At 38.5% G+C, this 22,474-nt stretch overlaps 1 protein-coding gene across 1 annotated transcript in view; it reads left to right on the top strand.

The window, feature by feature from the left end:
- CCDC47 (coiled-coil domain containing 47) overlaps nucleotides 1-22,474 on the top strand; it is a 44,586-nt gene that overhangs the window by 1,172 nt on the left and 20,940 nt on the right. The gene's annotated exons all lie outside the window — the stretch shown is intronic.

Genomic DNA, 22,474 nt, shown 5'->3' with positions numbered 1-22,474 from the left:
GTGGTAGTGGTTACTGCTTGAGAGTTGAGTTGACAGGTGCTGCTGAGATGTTGTGTGGGGACTAAATACCCAAACAGTGCAAGGTTCAAATGTCATGGCTAATTTTAACCTAAAAAATTTTGAGAGAACTTTGCTGATATCCTGTGTCTTATACTACAATAATAAAAAAAAAATAAACAGTACTGGAGAAAAAAAATTAACAAGAAATATTCAAAGCCAGTTCCAGGGTATGTGATAGCATTGACTTCCAAAGTGTTTCTTTTGAGGCCATACATAACTAAAAAGAAGATTGACTTCCCTCTTAGAATGATAAAAGTTGGGTCTGGCTGAGCTGTTTACATTCATAAGTGTTTTGAGTAGAATGAATGCAAACATTTCAACAAATCCCAGAATATGAGACCTAAGCAAATACTTCTTCAAGTTTGGAGGGAGTTTTGGAACAAATAAAGAGAAGCATTTTAAAAAATCTAATCGCTAAAAGTTTAAGGAATTAGATAAATTTATGGATTCATACTGGGGGATTAGGAATATTTTGGTAACAGGTTGATGTCAAATACAGTTACAATTTCCAATAAAATATTCCTTGGTGTCACTGTAAAACATGTTCATATGTATCTTTTTTTTTAAGTAATAAATATTTTTATTTATAGTTTTGGGTTCTGATTTTTGTCCCTCCCTCTCCTTCCTCCTCCCTGAGGTAATAAGCAGTCATATATGGATTATACATGTATGATTATGTAAAACATTCATATGTATCCTTTTTTGGATCTAAATTTGGGTTAGTTCGGTTCAAAGGAAGTGATACTACTCATCTATGTAAGCATGTCACTGGACTTTTGAGGGAAGCAGGGTAGTATGTGTAGAAGAAAAAATAATGAATTTTGTGTCAAAAGACCTGGGTTCATATCCTGTCTCCTGGACCTTAGTTTCCTGATCTATAAATTGGGGGTATTAATGATCCTTGCCTCATGAGTAGAAAGTGCTTTGCATATATTGGCAGTGTGCTGTAGTAGAGTACCCATCAAGAAGATCTGTGTTTAAATTCCTTTTCTGACATTATCTTTGTAATTCTGGGCAATGTAACTTCATTGAGCCTTTGTTTCTTCATCTGTAAGGAAGGTATAAGGAGAGGAATCCTTGGGAATTGGTGGTCGCAAGTTTCCTAGGGGTAGCTTTCCCCCGCCATGCAAAATAATACAAATAAAAAGCTGCATAATGCAGAAAACTCAACAGGGACAAGAAGATAGATGAAAGAATCCACTATAAGTTCTCAAACAACCCCAACAACAACACATAATTGAATACCAGTTTACCACCTTGTCAGTCCAAGTGCCCTTACAGCTCATGTCAGTCAATCAACAAGAAATCAATTTCTAGGGATAAAATACTGGGGATAAAAAGAAAGGCAAAAAACAGTCCCTACTGTCAAGGAACTAAGTCTAATGAGGGAGATATTGTAGTGGAGTTTGTATAGCTTTGTATAAATAAGGTATGGAAATTATAAATTGTAGTTAATAAACAGAGGGGAAGCATTAAATGGGAAAATTGGAAGAGACTTCTTGTAGAAGCTGGAATTTTAGTTGGGACTTGAAGGAAACTAGGGAGGCTAGGAGACATCAGTGAGGCAGGAAAGCAGTCCAGTATGCGGGGGCAGCCAGTGAAAATGCCTGGATTCTGAAGATGGAATAGTAAGGAGACCAGTGTTACTGGATCACAAAGTATGTGGAAGGGAGTAAAGTGTAATAAGACTACAAAGGTATGAAGGGATTTGAATACCAACAGGGTTTTATATTTGGTACTGGAGGTGACAGGGAGTCACTTGGGTTTATTATATTATTGAGTTATTGGGGGGAAGGCTGGGTGACAGACAGATATTTTGTTTTGGAAGATCAATTTGATAACTGAGTGGAGGATGGACTATGGTAGGGAAAGACTTGAGGCAAGGAAACCAATCAGTCTGCTATTGCAATAATGGAGAGGTGAAGTGATGAGACCCCAAACCAGGGTGGTGATGATGTCAGAAGAGAGAAAGATATTTCAGAGATGGAATCAATAGCATTTTGCAGCTGATGGGGGGGGGGGAGGGCAATGAAAGTGAGGAGTCCAGGATGACATCAAGATTGTGCACAGTTAGGACTGGGAGGGTGATGGGAGGATCAACGATAATAGGAAAATTACAAACAGGGAAGGCCTTAGGAAAGATAATTCATTTTTGGACATGTGTTAACCTTGTCTATGGGACATCCAGTTCAAGAAGTCAGATAGGCAATTGGAGATGGGAGATCGGAGGTCACATGCTTTCCTTGGCTACAACTTTCATTTCTGCTGCATCTTTAGACATCGGGCCATTGGGGGTTAAGCTTTTCCAGTTGCCCAGAGGTATTTGTGCTCCCAGGGTAATTGGGAATCTTATCATTCCAGACTGGCCTGCCCCAGTTCTCAGTTTCCTTTGTCCTGGCACAGGTTGACCCCACAAATACATAAGTGGGGCAGATTTCCACTACTACTGTAAGTTGAGGCCCTTGACTAAGATAAGCTCTAAGGCCAGAGGAGAAGGAAAAGTGAGGATCGCTACTGAGAAGCATGGCATTTGAGAGAAGCAATAAAATTGAGGAGGCATGTCACTGATTAAAATAAACAGCATAAGAAAAAGGCAGCCATATGGCATGGGCTTGACAAGGTCATGAATGTGGGATGGAAGAATGTTTCTGTTGTTTTGATTTTCTTTAAAAAACAAAACAAAAACCACAAAACTTCACATTGAGGAGGCAAAGAGAACATCAGTGAGCTTAAAAATCTAAAGAATAAAAAAAGATAATGGGGGAAAAACCAGAAGAAGAGTATGTGGAAGAAAATTAGTATTTTAGAATTTTAAATCCTCAAATCAATATAATAGGTCATCAGATGATATACAAGAATTCTCAGAAGGGGAGGGAAGAAGAAATAGAAATACACTGAAAACTTAACTTTTTTTTTTTAATTTTTTTTTTTTTGGTGAGGCAATTGGGGTTAAGTGACTTACCTAGGGTCACACAGTTGGTTAAGTGTCTGAGGCTGGATTTGAACTCACGTCCTCCTGACTCCAGGGCAGGTGCTCTATCCACTGCACCACCTAGCTGCCCCTACACTGAAGACTTTCAATTTCTACCTTTCCCTTTGGGCTAATAGGGAGAATAAAGGTAGAACATTGTGGGACATGTTGAATAGAAAGTTGGGTGTGGCTAACAGAAAGAGAACTATCCTGCAGAAGCATGAAGTAACCCCATCAAGGCAGGAAAGGAGTCTAAATAGAAAGCCAGCTGAGAGGGTCTGAACCCTTTCAGGAATCTTTTTCCCAATATAGAGAGTCATGGGTTTGAGACTTAAATGCCACTGGGGAAGGAAGTGGATATTGATGCCTCTATTGAGAAGTAGCATCTCTGAAAATAGGTTATAGAAGAATCCTAGAAAAGATAAATAGGAAAAAAAATGGGGTAGAAGAAAGACATTCCTTGGAAAGGGAGCATTATAAATTATTACTGACCTAGAAGAATCCATGGAAGGATTAACTGCCCCACTTCTTTTTCCTGAGCTAAAAAAGAAGTGAGTAATGGGTAGCTAGGTAGCACAGTGGATAGAGCACCAGACCTGGATTCAGAAGGACCTGAGTTCAAATTCAGCCTCAGACACTTAACGCTTACTAGCTGTGTGACCCTGGGCAAGTCCCTTAATCCTCATTGCCCCAACCAAAAAAAGAAGAAGAAGTGGGTAAGCCACAAGTGAGAAAGGATAACATTAAAAGTAAACCCAGGGGGGCAGCTAGGTGGCGCAGTGGATAAAGTACCGGCCCTGGATTCAGGAGTACCTGAGTTCAAATCCGGCCTCAGACACTTACTAGCTGTGTGACCCTGGGCAAGTCACTTAACCCCCATTGCCCTGCAAAAATTAAAAAAAAAAAAAAAGTAAACCCAGGGGCAGCTAGGTGGCATAGTGGATAAAGCACTGGCCCTCGATTCAGGAGTGCCTGAGTTAAAATCCAGCCTCAGATACTTGACACTTAACTAGCTGTGTGATCCTGGGCAAGTCACTTAATCCTCGTTGCCCTGCCCCCCAAAAAAAGTAAACCCAAGAAATTTGGGATAGGGGAGGGAGTATAGAGGAGGTTGCTGCTAATAGTTCATGTTTATATAGAGCTTTAAGGTTTGCATAACACTTTATAGATATTATTTTATTTGATCATCACAGCAACTTTCTGAGGTAGATGCTATTATCCTAATTTTTCAGATGGGGAAACTGAGGTTTAGAAAGGTTAAAAGACTGCTTGTCTAGTGTCACAAAAAATATCTGAGGTGATTTTAAACCAGCTCTTGATAACAAGTCCAGTATTTGACCTATTATGCCACCAGAGGGGAAAGAGTGATTTCAGAGTAGAAATGAGCAAAAGAGGGGCAGCTAGGTGGTGCAGTGGATAGAGCACCAGCCCTGGAGTCAGGAGGACCTGAGTTCAAATCTGGCCTCAGACACTTAACACTTACTAGCTGTATGACCCTGGGCAAGTCACTTAACCCCAATTGCCTCACTAAAAAAAAAAAAAGAAATGAGCAAAACAGATAACAGAGGTAAAGTAAAAAGAGAGAGTAAATCTATGTAGAGAGAGAGAGGAGAAGGAAAGGAGGGGGAGAGAGAGAACACATTCATTCAACACTTACTTACCAGGCATCCTTAAGTTGGGAATAGAAATACAAGCAAACAAGACAATTTCTAAGCTCGAGGAGCTCATATTCTAATGGGGCAAGATAATGCAAGAAGTTTAAAAAGTCTTAGTAAAGTTTTAAGAGCCAATAAAGTTCACTAAGATTTTTGGCACATTCTGTTTATGAAGAGTAGCTGGAAAGATCAAGAAGTTTACAGGCCCAGGGTTCCAATGGGAGGAGGATGAAAATGATGTCTAGAGTGCTGGTAGTGTGTTGTAGAGATGAACAGGAAAAAAAAAATTTTTGATAGATAGTAATTTAAATTTCTAAATGTAGGTTCTAATCTGTCCCTCCAGTTTTGGGGAGAAACTGACTAAAATCACTGATAAACAAGTTTAGGTTTTTAAGGGTTTATTGAAAGATAGTAAAAGAAAGAGAAAGATTGAGAACAACAGAATTCCTATAATCTGGCAATTCTAACTTTCCTAACTCCTCTGTGAAGACCTCTGCTGCCACCTCCATGTCTCACAGTCCAAAAAAAAGTGAGTTCTCTGCACAGCCCCTCCTTCCTGTTCCCCTCCCAGAAATGGGAAGTTCTTCAAGCTGATTGGTTGTCTGGGCCGAGGTGGTCAAAGTTCAAAATTGCTAGCTTCTGAGAACAATTACTTCCTTAAGTACTCTTAAGTACCAGCCAGGTGTGCTTAGAATCTAGTTAACTAGAAGTCAGCCAGTAATCCAGTCAAGTCAGTTGCCTTATCCAATTCAATCAGTTTAAATTAATCTCCAGGTGGGCTCCTTAGTATCTACTAAATCTCATCTATCACATTTCATGATCTTGACACATTCCCCCCTTTGTTTCTTCTAGGAACAGGGTGTTCCTTGATGAAACACACCCTATGCTAACAAACAATATGTAAATAACAATATAGAAAAAGGAGAGAGAAAAGTTTTGTCCAGAGGGGCAGTCCCTCGTGAATGAGAGGCTTTGACACTGGTCTTGCAGAGGGAGGGCCTCTGCAAGATAAAATAACTTCTTCAATTCCACCATGCTAAGTGCCTCTAAGTTCTTTTTGTAGAGCTAGCTCTGTTAGTTCCTTCTGACTTGGCATGCATAGTTATTACAAAAACCAACATCCCAAGCACAACTCTTTCCTACTTTTTTCTAAACAAAATATGAGGTCCCTGAGGTTGACCCGTGCTGTCCTATGAAAAGGAGCTGGTGAATGTATAGATCTGGCAGCTATTCTCATCATAAAACACTATGTCTCCTACCTCATAATCCAAAAAGATCCCTACTTTGAGAAGCTTCCCTGAAAGAGTCCTCTGAAAACCATCATTTGGGGGACTTCAGAATCTTCATCTCCATGTGGAATCTTTGGATTTTCAGGGAGTCTTCCTGGATCAGTTATTGAGGCTCTCACTAAGGCCACCAAACAAAACATGGCAATACCATAGAAGAATATTATTAATATGCCTGGGCTTCATCTTATATTTTCAGTATGATGATTTTCACTTGCTCTGGCCCAGATTTTCCAATAAAGTGAATGTTCAGGTGACCATTCACCTAGGGTTCTTTGCAAATGCCTTGATGTTTGGGGATCAAATGACCCATATTTGGGCCATTCTTCCTGTAATTCCTCATGCCACATAAAACACAGTCTGATAAGCACTCCTCTGGTTATAGTTGTATCTAGTCTAAATATTCCCTTATTCCAATCCATAAGTAGCTTTCCTAATGGGGAATCATCTTTATCCTAATATCATCCAGGACATGCCAAATTTTCCATACCACATAACAAAGCCACACAAAACCAAAAATAGGAATAAAAAATATTCATTAAATTCAAACTGGCCAACATCTCTGATTAGTGAAGGTAAAGCTAGAAAGGGGGTACTTAGGAAGTTTAAAAGATCCATTTGAAAATTTAAAGTTAAAACAGCTGATACTTGGCAGTACTTTCTAATTTAAGGGGACAGGGGAGGGGAAAATCTTACCCAGCTGGAAGATCAGAAGACAAACATTCGGTTTTCCTCTTCGTGGTCAGCCAAACTGTAATTTAAATTTCTAAATGTAGGTTCTAATCTGTCCCCCCAGTTTTGGGGGGAACCGACTAAAATCACTGATAAACAAGTTTAGGTTTTTAAGGGTTTATTGAAAGATAGTAGAAGAAAAAGATTGAGAACAGAATTCCTATAATCTGGCAATCCTAACTCCCCTGTGAAGTCAGTCCAAAAAAAAGTGAGTTCTCTGCACAGCCTCCGCTTCCTCCTTCCTGTTCCCCTCCCAGAAATGGGAGGTTCTTCAAGCTGATTGGTTGTCTGGGCCCAAAGGTGGTCAAAGTTCAAAGTTACTAGCTTCTGAGAACAATTACTTTCCTAAGTACTCTTAAGTACCAGCCAGGTGTGCTTAGAATCTAGTTAACTAGAAGTTAGCCAGTAATCCAGTCAAGTCAGTGCCTTATCCAATTCAATCAGTTTAAATTAATCTCCAGGTGGGCTCCTGAGTATCTGCTAAATCTCATCTATCACATTTCATTATCTTGATACAGTATATGTGTATAGCTGGTTATTGGAAGAAAACACAATTACTGCCCTAAATGTGGGTGGATTAAGTTCCCCAATTAAAAAAAAATAGAAGACTGGACAAGAAAACAAAATCCAGTGATTTATTGCATAATAAAAAACAACCCACATTTATTTAAACCATGGGAAGACATACAGAGTGAAAATAAGATGATGGAGCAAAATCTTGGTTTAGGTGACTATAAAAAATAGTTGGCAATAATAAATGATGAAATCAATAGAGACAAACAGGGAAACCACATTATGCTTAAAAATGCCAAAGCCATGAAAAAATATCACATGTATATATACCAAATGGCATAGTTTCTGGTTTTTAAAAGAAAAACTAGACAGATTGCAAAAGGATATTGAGGGGGCGCGGCTAGGTGGTGCAGTGGATAAAGCACCACCCTGGATTCAGGAGTACCTGAGTTCAAATCCAGCCTCAGACACTTGACACTTACTAGCTGTGTGACCCTGGACAAGTTACTTAACCCCCCATTGCCCCACAAAAAATAAAACAAAACAAAACAAAAAAGGATATTGAGGGGGCAGCTAGGTGGCACAGTGGATAAAGCCCCGGCCCTAGATTCAGGAGGACCTGAGTTCAAATGTGGCCTCAGACACTTGAAACTTACTAGCTGTGTGATCCCGGGCAAGTCACTTAACCCTCATTGCCCTGAAAACAAACAAAAAAAAAAACCCCAAAAACCAAAAAATAATTTTTTTAAGAAAGGATATTGAGGAGTACATTAATACACATCTCTTCACATTGCACCTTCAATAATTGCTATTTTCCTTTGTTGTCATCTTTTGTCAATTTGATAGGTAGGACATCAGATTTGTTTTGTATCACCATTGCAATACAACATTTTGGGGGGGGTTGTTTTGTTTCATAACAATATTTATAGGTGGCTGTTGAGAGACTATACTCAGGAAAATATAAAGCTGAATGAATTGATAGATAAGTTGGTTTTGACTGACCTGGCAATTTCTGAATGGGAATATTAAAAAGATACATTTCTCAGCATCTAGTGGTAACTTTATATTAGTTGATAATGTTCTGGGACGTGAAGGAATCATAAATGTTTGAAAAGGAAGATTTTTTTAAAAAATTAAAAAAATATATAAGAAAGATTTAATAAAAAGTATCCCTAAATAGAGGCAGCTAGGTGGCGCAGTGGATAAAGCATTGGCCCTGGATTCAGGAGGACCTGAGTTCAAATCTGGCCTCAACCACTTGACACTTATTAGCTGTGTGACCCTGGGCAAGTCACTTAACCCTCATTGCCCGGGGGGGGGGGGGTATTCCTTAAAGACCTCAAATAATAAATTAGTAAAGTATAAAGGAAATATGAGCAAGAGATACAAACCCAAATGAAGATTAAGAAATGACTTTTTTTGTGTGGGGGGGGCAGTGGGGGTTAAGTGACTTGCCTCAATTGCCTCACCAAAAAGAAAAAAAAAGATTGAATCAAAGAACAAATCTTTAGCTGTGTGACCTTGGGCAAGTCACTTAACCCCAACTGCCTCACTTTAAAAAGAAAGAAAGGGGGTGGCTAGGTGGCACAGTGGATAAAGCACCGGCCCTGAATTCAGGAGTACCTGAGTTCAAATCTGGCCTCAGACACTTGACGCTTACTGGCTGTGTGACCCTGGGCAAGTCACTTGGCCCCCATTGCCCTGCAAAACAAAACAAAAGAAAGAACAAATCTTGGAAACAATAATCATGTTAAATATAGTAATAACAATGAAACAATATACCCAAATTTATAGACACCGCTGAAGCATTCATTTATATATATCTCTGAAAACTTGTAACTAATTTCTCTCCAATTATTCAAGTCTTCTTTTATTTTTGCAAAGATTGATTTGTAGTTATAGGCTTATAATTCCTATGTATGTCTTGATGTGTGTATTTTATCCATCTGTAGTTAAAGCACTATGTAAATGTCATCATCATCATTAAATTAAGATCATAGTCTTAAATTTAGACAGGTTATGTAATTAATGTAGAAAATGAAATATTCCTTGGTGTCCTTAACCCAACTGCTGTCTTACAGCATAAAGCAAGAAGATGGGGGTGGGGGTTGGGGTGAGGAATTAACTATCCTACTGTTAGAAACACAGCTCAGAGAATCCAAGTAGGCAGCAGAGTGTGGTTGAAGGCATCTTTATTCATCTTCAAAGACGGGCACTCTTCTGAATGTGCCAGAGAGTGCACTGAAGTGAGGTTCTTCACCTCTATTTATACCCCTCAAGGGGTCCCTTCCAACCAATCACATTAAGGTATTTTACTATCTCCCTATTTACATTTCAGTTATTTGTTATTACAGTTGCTATTTATACAGAATAACAGTAACAGCCTAAGAACCCATCAGGTGATACCAGTTGACCAATCAGATTGCGGCACTAGGCCTTATCCTTATTCTAGGCAAGAATGTCCCTATTCCTGACTAGAACAGTGCTTTGTGAACACACATAACCATACACATAACTTGTCAAGAAACAAAACTTAAGTCGGGGTTTGAACATCAGGGTCATGTGGGGATCACCTTGGGCGCCTCAAGGTGAACTCCCAGCCCAGCCTGACTCCCATAAAACCTAGGCCCCGCTCGGGGCCCTGCTTGGGCCCTACTCAGGACCTACTCAGGACCAAGGCCCAGGAGCCTGGGCTCCTCAGAGCCTCATATGCCTGGCGGCCCCCTATTGGGAGGTTTGGGCAACAAAGCTGTAGGGCCTGAAACCAGACTCACTGCCTTTAGGGCTCTGAGAAGAGTTCAAATGTAGTCTTTTCTCTCACTACTAATTATGAATAAGCACTTTTATTTTCTTATGAAGGACATCACATGCACTTTCGTTGAGCATTTTTTAAAGCACCTATTCAGTGCCAACTATTTGATAGAAAAGAAGTTGAAGATATGGTATTTACAGTTGGAGAGACTTCATACCTAGCTTTGTGCCACAGACAAAACTCCCAGGTAGTTTTCTAGTTTCTTGTCTACTGGTATTAGTTTAATATGCTGCTAGTCAAATCTTACTAGCTATAGTTTGCCTTGTCTGGCAAACAGTAGCATGGTATGATGTTGAATGAGTTGATTGAGAGATAAGTAATCCCTAAAATTAGAACCCCATGTACTGTGTGTGTGCTATAGGAATGAAATTCAGCACATAATAATTATTTGTTGGATTGGAATAGAAGAGAGCAATGCAAGAAATATTTCAAAACCAAATAACAGAACTTAGTGACTTTATGTGAATGCTGAAGGAAAGAGGAATCCAAGATTTTGAGCTTTGGAAATTTTGGGAAAATAATACAAAGAAACCTTTTTAAGCACCTACTCTTTGCTATTCCCAGGGAGATACAAAATTTTGATAAGATACAGCCTCTGCCCTCATGAAGCTTAGTAAATAAAACATCGACATAGATAGCTATAATATGCAATATTTAATGTATGTTAGTTATAAAATAAAGTGTACTCTTGGGGCAAAGATTATTTTCTACAGGGGATATCAGAAAAGGCTTCATGGAGGAGGTGGCATTTGAGTTGGTCTTTAAAGAAAGGTAGGAATTAAGTAGATGATGGGAAGAAGGGGAATTCCAGGTGTATGAAACAGCATAAGAAAAGAGTACAAATTTCCAGAGCAGAGAATGATCCATTTTGGCCCGAACATAGAGTACATGAGAGAAAGTAATATTGGTTAAATTTGGAAAGGCAAGGTAGTGCCACAATTGTAGAAAGATTTGAATGCTAGGCAGAAATTAGAATTTTACTCATTAGGTGGTAGAAAACCACTGAATACTTGAGCTGAAGAGTGACTTGTCTAGTTGTTGGCCAAAAATATTTTGGCAAAAGTAGAGGATGGTTTGAAAGGGAAAGAAAATAGAGTTAAAAAGACCTAAACAGAAGTCATGATAGTCTAGGTGAGTTGTAATAAGAGCCTTACTAAGGGGGAACAGTGGTGACAAATATGAAGCATATTGCTGAGGTAGCATTGACAGGACTTCCTAATTCATGACTCTTCTAACTCCTTCCTCTCTCATATCCAAAGATAACAATGAGGCTGAGAATGGGAAAGAACAAATGAATTTTTTTTTGCCACAGATAGAAATAGTGAATACTGGAAATAAGGAAAAGCAAGATTAAGGAGAAAGACAATTCATTATCTTTTTAGACACAGAATCAAAGAAACTTAGAGTTGGAAGGGGTCTTAGAAGCCATCTAATACAAAAATGTCTTCTACGGTTTCCTTAACAAGTAGTCATTAAGACTTTACTTGAAAATCTTTAAGAAGAGGGAGCATCCACTACTTCCTATAACAACCCACTGCACTTCTTAACAACCTTAGTCATTAGGATGTTTTTGTTTACATTGAACAGAATTTTCCATCCAGTACTTATAATTTTATCCTCTTCAGTCAGAGTGAACAAATATAATTCCCATTCCATATAGCAGCCCTTTAGATATCTGAAGACAACCATCATGTCCTTTCTAAGTCTTAAGGCTGAGTGTCTCTGTTTCTTATTTGACATGCTCTCAAAGCTGTTCACCATTTTTATCACTGTCTTTGAATACTATACAAGACAATAACTTACTAAAAATAAATAAAATAGGGGGCAGCTAGGTAGCACAGTGGATAGAGGACTGGCCCTGGACTCAGGAGGACCTGAGTGCAAATGTGGCCTCAGACACTTGACACTTACCAGCTGTATGACCCTGGGCAAGTCACTTAACCCTCATTGCCCTGGAAAAAAAAGGTGAAAAATAAATAAAATAAAACCAAAATCCAGAATTGAACACAATATTTCAAATATGATTTGATGAGAGCTATTGTTGTTATTTGTCCTTCTTTTTTGAAGAGTTCCATGACGTCAGGGTGCTATCATGACTTGCACTGAATTGGATTTAAGTGAGGGAGGGCTGTGCAAGGTCACCAACCTCGCTTTCTCCTCCAGAGCCATCTGGATTCAGTGGCAAGATATTATATATCAGGACAACTGGAGATGGCCCCAGATGTTTTAAGGCAATTGGGGTTAAGTGACTTGCCCAGGATCACATAGCTAGTAAATGTCTAGGGTGAAATTTGAATTCAGGCCCTCCTGACTCCAGGGCCAATGCTCTATCCACTGTGCCACCTTGCTGCCCCTCTGATGAGAGCAAAATATAGTGGAACTATCATCCTTGTTACATATACTATTCCTCTCTTGTTGCAACCCAAGCTTAAATTGTATTTTTACAATTCCTTTTATCCACCTGATTAGTTTAGCACATACAATACCAAAAACCCTAGATTTTTTTTAGAACTGTTTATCAAGTCATGCCTTCCTTATTTTGTGTTTAAATTGATTTTTAATACAACTGTAAGACACTTAAAATGTAATAAATTGTAATTTAATTAGATTTATCCCAGTGTTCTAACATTTCAGGATCATTTTAGATCCTGACTCTCTCATCCAACAGATTTGATATCCCTTTGTGTCATCTGCATGCTTAATAAAACATAATAGTTATTCCTTTATCCAAGTCATTGATAAAAATGCATGTCACAAGGCCAAGGACAGATTTTTAAGGCGTTCCACTAAAGACTTCCCTATAAGTTGACACCAACATCCTTCTAACTACTGTCGATCCAAGTGGACTCAATCTTATCAATAAGAATATCGTGGAAAAATTTGTCTTGTTAGCTTCATGATGTAATATCCAAATTTGGAGATGTCCTGTAGACATTTGGACATGTGGAATCTAGAACTCAGAATCACAGAATTACAGGATCATAGATTTAGATCTGGAAGGGATCTTAGAGGTCATTTAATCCAACCCCATTATTTTAGAAATGCAGAAACCAGTCCTAAGGTTACACAGATAAAAATGGTCTAGTGACAGAGCCAGAATTTAAATCCAGGTCTCTGACTAGTGCCAGAAGGGAGGGGTTAAGGCAGATTCTGGAGTCATCTTCACAGAGGTAGTAGCTGAAGCAAATGGTATTGAATGGGATTTCTAAGGGAGTAGGTATAGAGAAAAAGAAGAGGGTCCAAAAGAGTCCCTTAAGGAACTTGTGCATTGTTAGAAAGAGAATAAGGGGTCAGAGGCTATGAACAAACAGTTTTCAGATGAAGAAATTAAAGCTATCTATAGCCATATGAAAAAATGTTCTAAATCACTATTGATTCAAGAAATGCAAATTAAAACAACTCTGAGGTACTATGCCACACGTATCAGTTTGGCTCATATGACAAAAAAGGAAAATGATAAATGTTGGAGAAAATGTGGGAAAATTAGAACACTAATGCATTGTTGGTATAGTTGTGAACTGATCCAACCATTCTGGAGGTTCCAAAAGAATAAGGTGTCACAGAACAGAAATAATGAAAGTTAGGGTAGAAGAGAGAAAGGACTTTAAGGTAGCTTATTAAACATTAGGGTGCTCTATCATGCAATTCAGGATAGGTCTGGAAGTAAATGAAGCTGGCCTGAGGAAAGTAGACTGAGAGAGTAGGGACGGGTCAAGAGACTAGAGGTCAAAATGATGCTTATTGTGAGAGGGTTTGATAAAATCTGAAATAGCTGAGGAAACAGGCTCAAGCTTCCAAGTGTATCAGTTTATTAAGCATTGCATGCCAATTGCATAACAAATTGGGGCCAGGCCTCCTCAGCTTGGCACCTGAATACAGGTGAGATAGATTTTTATGCATTAAGAGGAAACAGCAGGATATAAACCAGGATACAATATTAGGTAATCTGATTTTTGATTGGAAGAAAGATTGGGGACTTCCCAAATTGGGAAAGGGAAGTGAACAGGTGCAGTTCCCTGAAATCAGAAATGTCCCACTCCCCACCAAATGTCTGTATTAAATCAAACAATGTATAGTTATGACAAAACTCCTTGCATCGATCTTTGAATCTGACTGGGTTTCTGGTGAGTATAACCTAGGTCCTTAGTTGAGGGTCTCTAAGCAATAAGTAGAGATGCTCCTGCTTCCCAGCCACACAGGGTAAAATTCAAACAATTTTCAATACAAATTCAAGACAATCTCACAATTCCCATAGTTAAAGTTTTCTCAGAAGACAGAAATTGGACTAGACCCGCAATTGAATAGAAAGGGGATTGAGCTAGAGCTAGAATTGACTCTCAAGATGGAGTCGATGTGGTTCACTTGATTCCTACAATGGTAATTGAAAGGAGGTTTTGTTTAGAAAGTGAAATTTTTAACACTCCAAATCCTGGAATAGATGCACTTCTTAGAGATGATGATATCTAAGGTATGGCCATCCTGGTGTTAGAGTAGAGAAAGAAGTCATTGTAATTACAGGATTATGTGATCATAATTGATCACACTTTGCTAAAAGGGGTAAGTAACTTATTCTACGCTGGCACTGCACAGAAGTTAGCCAGAAGAGCTCATAGGCAATAGAAAAGTAGACCTCTAGAGTAAAGCAAGTATTAGTTCAGGGTGGCTTCCCAGCAGCCAGAGTCGGGCCTAGGACATATGTAGCCTGCTAGGCCCTGTCTCTAGAGGCAGCAAGAAAAGACATCCAAGAAAGCCCCATCATTGTCAGAAAGCCCTAGAATGGGCACAGCAGCAGGCAGCAACCAGTGTAATAATGAGAGGCCCAGGGGATGTAAAGTCCCTAACCCTCCATCTTGAGGTGCTAGAGAAAGCCCTGAACATCTTTGAACCTCTAAGGTTGAGACAGGGCCTAATTCCTGGAGGTGGAAATTAGTGCAGGAACCTAGGATGAGAAAAAATAGGGCCAAAATGTACATCTTGAGGCAAAACTTGGACCTTACAGAAAGCCCCATTTCAGAGACTAAAACTGGAAAGATGAGTAAATCAAAACACCCTCATGTATCAAAAAATAGTGCAAAGCTAGAAAGCTGCCCCAAAGGAGCAAGTAATTATAATAACTTCTATTTATTTATTCATTAAGGTTTTGAGTTCCTTACTCTATCCCTCTCTCATTCCCTCCCTGCCTACCTTCCCCCCCCTCCCTGAGGTGGTAAGCAATCAAATATAGGTTATACATGTACAAAGGCTCATTTCTTTTTCTTTGGGAGAGGGGGGGCAATGAGGGTTAAGTGACTTGCCAGGGTCACACAGCTAGTAAGTGTCAAGTGTTTGAGATCGGATTTGAACTCAGGTCCTCCTGAATCCAGGGCTGGTGCTTTATCCACTGTGCCACTTAGCTGCCCCTAATTATAACAATTTCAAGCACAGATTCAAAGTAACATTATACTAATAATAATTACCATTTATGTGGGACTTTAAGGTTTACAAAAACAGTTTACACATATTTTGTCTTTATGACAATCCTGAACAGTAGGTATTGTTATCGCCATTTTACAGGTGAGGAGATTGAGGCAAATAAAAATTAAATGATTTATCCAGGGTTATACAGCTAATAAATATCTAAGCCAGATTTGAACTCGGTTATTTCTGACTCTAGGTCCAGTACATTATCTACTGTTCCACTTGCTGAACTGCATGAATACCTAGGAGACATTAAGAGCTAAAAATGAAATAAAAGTTTTTGAAGAAAGAATTAAACAAAGATAAGTAACTTAGAGGAGAAAGTTGTATACCTTGCCCAAGAAATAGACTCTCTAAAAACTAGAATAGACCAAATAGAAATAAATTATTCAGGGGCAGCTAGGTGGAGCAGTGGATAAAGCACTGGCCCTGGATTCAGGAGTACCTGAGTTCAAATCCGGCCTCAGACACTTGACACTAGCTGTGTGACCCTGGGCAAGTCACTTAACCCCCATTGCCCCCCAAAAAAAAGAAAGAAAGAAAGAAGGAAATTATTCCCTGAGACAGCAAGAAATATTAGAACAAACCCAAAAGACTTTTTTTTTAAATGGAAGATTTATGATGTTAGCAGGTGACCTGGAAAACAAGACAAGGAGAATTTTTAAATCATTGTACTCCACTACTAGGCCTCAACCCCAAAGAGATCAAAGAAACTGTAAACTGCTTTATGCTTACAAAAGTATTTATAGCAACTTTTTGTGGCAGCAAAGAACTAGTGGATGCCCATTAACTGGGGAACAGATGAACAAATTATGATATATGGATGTAATGCAATAATACTATGCAGTAAACAGCAACAAAAGGGACAGTTTCAGAGAAACTGGAAAGACTTGTATTAACTGATAGAAGAAGAGGTATATATGAAACCCATCTTTTAGGAATTCCATTCCTTTACCCCATCAAGGAACTGACTGCAAAAGGAACTCATTTTTCAGGCTGTGTATTCACAACTTCCTATCTAAAAATGGACAAAGAACAGTTCCCATCCAGAACCTGACTGACTTTGCCATAAAACACTCAGTAAGTTGTTTTTTGAGTTCCCCAAGCTAGTGGAACTCTAGCCAAGAGGAGCTGTGCATTGGCTCCATTGACCCATATTGCACAGATCATTGTCCTTATCATTATCTAAACTGGTCTTGCACTCCTCCCTCCCCCAAGTTGCTTGGTTAGAGAAAGTCTCCCCTGGAGAAAGTCACTCCAATGATACAGTAACAGAGTAAGTTTTAGCTCTCTTATTGCTAGGGGCAGGTTCCCAGTCCTCATCCTTACTTGCACTTCCATTTTTTTTCTCCCCCTTACAGTGAAACTTTTTTTTTTTTAAGTTATACCTCTGAATTGGAGAGCATACTTTCCCTCTGGAGCTATTCAGTCCTAGCATGCATCAGTATTGCTCCATTTACTCATGATGTTATTGGGCCATGAGTTATTAGTCTGCCTTTGTCGCATGGTCCTTTAAGACTGACAGCATACATTCACCTCTTTCTCCAGTTGCTGGATATGCGGTTTACTTTCTTCTCCTTATGTTAATCTAGCTTCTCTAGGGCCATCAGCAACAGCCAGGAAGTGCTTCCCCTGCAGTACCTTTATTCTGTCACCTTCTTTAAATACCCAAAGATAGATTCTCACCAGATCAGTGAAGGTCCCCTCCCTGTCTCATTGAGAGGACTCACATTATTTATCCAGAAGTACAGTGTACACTGGGTACCGTGGCCCCATACAAAGCCATCCAGTCACCTGGAGCTCATTTCTCTCCACATTTTCCTCTCTTCTTTGTCCACTAGCTTGGCTATAAGGTCATTCCAAATCAAACCATGAGCTATGCCAAATGTTCTGGGCCAGGCCTTACTTAAGTCAGTCCAGTGGTTCTGGCTCAGGCCTGGAATCAAATGAGACTAATAGACCATACACCATTTAACAAAAGGAAGTTTACTCAATAGCACAAAAGCTATTCAGCAAAGATATAATATTGGTTGAGTTAGGCACCTCTTCCCTTGCCTCCACATTTGCCACAATGATGATCCAGTAATAAAGATGCATTCATACACAACCTATATCAGATTGCTTACCATCTTTGGGGGGAAGGAAAGAGAAAATTTGGAACTCAAATTTTAATTTAAAAAGTGAATGTTAAAAATTGTTTTTACATGTAATTGGAAAAAAATACCATTTAAAATGTTTTTAAACTAAAATAAAGGTATATTGACTTGTATGGCATTAGAAAGTCCAATAAGCCTGAGAATCACCAACTACTTGTTTGCTGAGTTTTTAATCCCTTGATATTGCGAAGCTTTGTAAATTATTTGAGTCTAAGTTCTCTAAACCAATTAAATCTTGAGGATGGTTTCTTTCCTTTTTTTCTTTCTTTCTTTTTTTTTTTTTTGGCAAGGCAATGAGGGGTAAGTGTCAGGCTGGATTGGGGTTCATTTTGGGGGGGGTGTTTGTTTTTTGTTTTGGTGAGGCAGTTGGGATTAAGTGATTTACCCAGGGTCACACAGCTAGTAAGTGTCAAGTGTCTGAGGCTGGATTTGAATTCAGGTCCTCCAGAATCCAGGGCCTATGCTTTATCCACTGGCCACCTAGCTGCCCCAGTTTCTTTGCTTTTAAAAAAGGGGAAAATAAGAGACTATGTGGTCTTCACATAGTCTTCACAGTCTTCTTAGACCTATAGTGAATTTTTAGCTTTGCAAAAGGACTTTATTGTCATTGGTCCTAACTAGATTAGCAGTAAACATTGTTCCTCATCACAGGATTTAAATCTGTATTTCAAGGAATCTTGCTAATTCTGAGTCTTTTTTAGTTGACTTTTTGTTAGCTGTAATTGGATCGTCAATGTCAACCCCCATGAGACTGACTGAAACCTTGTCATAAGGGTAAAAATGTTGATTCTGACTTTGTTTATGTTAAAATCTTTAGTATTACTTTCAATCTGTGGTTTTTTTGCAGGAATCTTCTTAATAAAATATCTTTAAATCCACTTAATTAGGCACATATAAACTGCAGTATATTGCAGTATGCTAAAAGTGAACAAGAAGCTTTGGCACCATCAATCCCTCTGCTTTGTGAAACTCCCACACCATCGTCATATTATCTCACATACCTCATGGGACGTGTAATAAACACTCGACAGTGCTAGTGCTGATCTGTATATTAAACATAGCAAAGCTTAACTGCTTTCTTATGGTTTTTAGATAAAAATAATAGAAGTTATAATATGATTTATTCCCACAAATCAGTGGATTGTCTTTTTCCCCCACTTTGGAGACCACTGACATAAGACAGCTACCAAATTGCTTCTGATGCTGCCTGCTTTCTGCAGTCTTTTGAAAACTAAATGTAACCTTATAGAGGAGGTACCAATACTCTGTAAGTAAGGTGCAGATGTCAGTGCCTGTTGCTGTTCCTCCTGACTCACAGCTGTTCTCTCTTCAAGGAATCCTATCAGTCAAGCTGAACTGCACCCAGGGCATTCAGAGCCACCAGCAAGACATCTTTGGAATCTGACTTGACCATTCAGCAGATGAGAATCAATCTCACAAATCTCACAAATCATATACTGACTTAATTTAAAAAACCAAAGAAAAGAAATTGAAAATGAAAGGCCTGTGCCGTACCCATTAAGACACTTTGGATCACAACTAGAAAAACTCTTTGTGGTTAAGGTTTACAGATTCTTTCTGAGATTATTAAACAGATCTATCAGCATCGAACCAAGTATAGAAGTTGAAATTACCCTTATAGATGTCTATTCATCTCTTGTAAAAAATTGGTTACAATTACTAAATTTTGAAAGCGAATCTATGTTAATATTAGAAAACCATTTTAAGATTTATTCAGATTTTGAATATGTAAAATTGAGTTATTTGGTCCAGGAGGGAGAAGAATTTATCAGCCAATAGAAATTCTCTAACCCTATTGGAATTTTGGAGGAGGGGAGGATTCTGACCTGTGATTTCATCAGTATAAAAAATTCTCATCAATTCAGATCAGCACCTCAAATGCAACTTAGTCTTAGAGGGAGTGCTTCAGGGTCACAAAGCTGGTATGTGTCAAAGACAAGACGTGAACTTGTTTTCCTGGCTGCAAGGTCAATTCTGTTTCTATAGTTGCCTCACTATATTTTGTCTGTTAAATTAACACATGTCCTGTTAATTTGGATGATGTTTTAAAGTTTGATTTTTCACATAGGTGAAATTTTGGAACAAGATATTAATGCCTTCTGTTGGATAGCATAGATTACAAATTATGCATACAAATTAAGTATTCAAAAATTTAACTCAAAACTGCCTCACTTAAAGACTTTTGAGGAGTGTTTGAAGTTGGTCAGAGGAATAGTTAGCTAATAATATAATGTAGGTCAACCACTATTTAAGGTTAATCTTAAATAGATGTATTTCCCTTACTTCCTGTTTTTATTCATCTTCATAGAATTTATCATTGGCTACAAATAATTTTCTGTGTCCATTGTTGTAATATAGTTTGAGTAGATCTACCTTTGTCTGTTAACCTTCCTTTTATGTTCCCTGTCTTTGAAAACTTATAATGAACATTACCTTTGATCTGCTAAGTATAAAGCAAGTTTTACATAAACAAATCCAAAGTTTTTAGGTGGTTTGGGAAAGAATTGGGAGTTTCAGAAAAGCAGAAGTTGTCAACTAGTTCTATTCCTGGAACTTGGTAAGAACTAGTCTGTTCCTGAACATTGGTCATTTATGTTCTTTGGTGTTCCTTTTATATGGGCGTAGTGAATTATTGAAATAACGTGTTCCAGTTAAAGTACCTACTACCACTAATGAGAATCTATTTGTATTTATCAAGCATGACATTAATATAGAAATTGCCAATAATTCTACCCCTTCTTGAGTTATGACCCACAGTAGCTACCTTATGAAGTGAACTCTCTACACAAAGATCATGAACAAATAAGTAAAAAAAATTTTTTTTAAAAAAGACAATATAAACAATAGAACTAAAAGTACCCACTTTGAACCTATTGGAATGTGCCATTAGTGTTTGAAGAGCAATTTGGCAGTGGTCTCTGCCTGCCTAGTAACGAATCAGATTAGAACTTTAATAAATAACAAGAAAAGTTTGTTTAGACTGTGAAAACAATTGTTCTTTATAAAACAAAATGGATTCTGAAGACTCATTCTAAAGAAAAGGCTAATATTCTCTCTTTTCTAGCTAAAGCCTAAATGCTGCATTACTAAAAAGAATGCTGAGATGGGGAGACCTCATGCCCACCCCAGAGGATGAGCTGGACTATGGGTGTTGGGGGATATGAAGGGATTTTTCATATATGTATATGTGTGTGTATGTATATTGGGGAGGGGCATTGGCTTGCATTGGGCATTAGTGGTTGTTGGAGACAAAGCCAAGTGTTCCTGACCAGTGCATCTGGCTAAAAGTTACTCTCCCCAAGAAAAGACTAAAATTGTTTTGGCACCTTGAATGTTGTTAGAAAGGGAATCTTGAGATTAAAGTAGATGAAAACAAAAAACTTAAAGGCCATGAAGATACATTAGTAAGTCTTCCAGCAAAAGCAAAGATCTTTTAAGAATCATACTGCTAGGAGGCAGCTAGGTAGTACAGTAGATAAAGCACCTGCCCTGGATTCGGAAGGACCTGAGTTCAAATCTGGCCTCAGACACTCGCCACTTACTAGCTGTGTGACCCTGGGCAAATCACTTAACCCTCAATGCCCCACAAAAACAAAGAAAAAAGAGAATCATACTGCTCGAAGTATAAGATCAAATCTGATTGACTATTAATTACCTTCAGAAGCATTAGGCAACAAAATGAAATATCTAAGTGCAACAACAGCTTGGCACATAGAATTCATATTACCTTTACCCTAGTTTTTTTTTTTTTTAACCCATAAAGCTACCTGGTTGGGATAGCCCTGTTACTAAATAGAGGCACTTAAAGCAAATATTTCAGCAGTAGAATGGCTGAATATACTTTAACATGGTTCTGTCATTCTTTTATTATGGTGGTTTGGGTTATAATTCCTTGGAGTAACAAGGAATGCTATAGCTATACTGAATGTTAGTCTATATATATATAGTATATGCCACAAGATGGCTTATCACACACCAAGCTACAAATAGATTTTACTTAAATATTTGACTTCTAAACTTCCCCAGACCCTGCTGCTTGCTCCCTTAATCTGGCTTCTTCCCCATCTCTTCAAGTCCACTTTTCTCAAAAGCAGCCTGTGTTTGCTGCTCCTATTTCCTCATCACTTGTCCATGACTCCTAAGTCCTTTTTACACTCTAGCTTCTGCTCTCATCATAGTACCATTGGGTAATTCTACTCAATCACCACTTCCCTTAATAAGACTTCTTTTATTTTATTTATTTAAAGTTTTGAGTTCTAAATTCTATCCCTCTCTCATTCCTTCTATCTTTCTCTCATTCCTACCTACCTTACCTCCTCCCCAAGGTTGCAAGCAATCAGTATAGGTTATACATGTGCAATTATGTAAAACATTGCCATATTAGTCACTTAATAAGACTTCTAACCAAGAGTGTCTTTTCCTTTGATTTTCAAGGTACTTTGTACCTTTTCTATAAACTTAGCATACTCTATTTTGTATTTTAGTTATTCATGCTTGTCAATCAACAAACATTAAACACCTACAGTGGGCCAGGCATTGTGCTAAGCATTTTGTAGATACAAAATCAAAGTGAAATAGTTGCTGACCTCGAGGAGTTCATATTCTAGAAGGGTAGAAACAATATGCACTTATATAGGTATATATAAAACACATAAATCAAATGCAGTGTTCAGGGTAGCAGACCCAGGAAAAGCTACTAGAAGGTAGCTCCTGATCTAGGTCTGAAAGAAAACCAGGGATCCCAAGAGATGGAGGTGAAGAACATTCCAAGCATGAGGGTCAGCTAGGACAAAGGAAGGGCCAGAGATGGC

This window comes from Dromiciops gliroides, chromosome 4, assembly GCF_019393635.1.
Source record: "Dromiciops gliroides isolate mDroGli1 chromosome 4, mDroGli1.pri, whole genome shotgun sequence".
In the NCBI taxonomy this organism is placed as follows: Eukaryota; Metazoa; Chordata; class Mammalia; order Microbiotheria; family Microbiotheriidae; genus Dromiciops; species Dromiciops gliroides.
The sequence above is the reverse complement of the archived record's forward strand: the minus strand, read 5'-3'. Positions and strand labels throughout refer to the sequence as shown.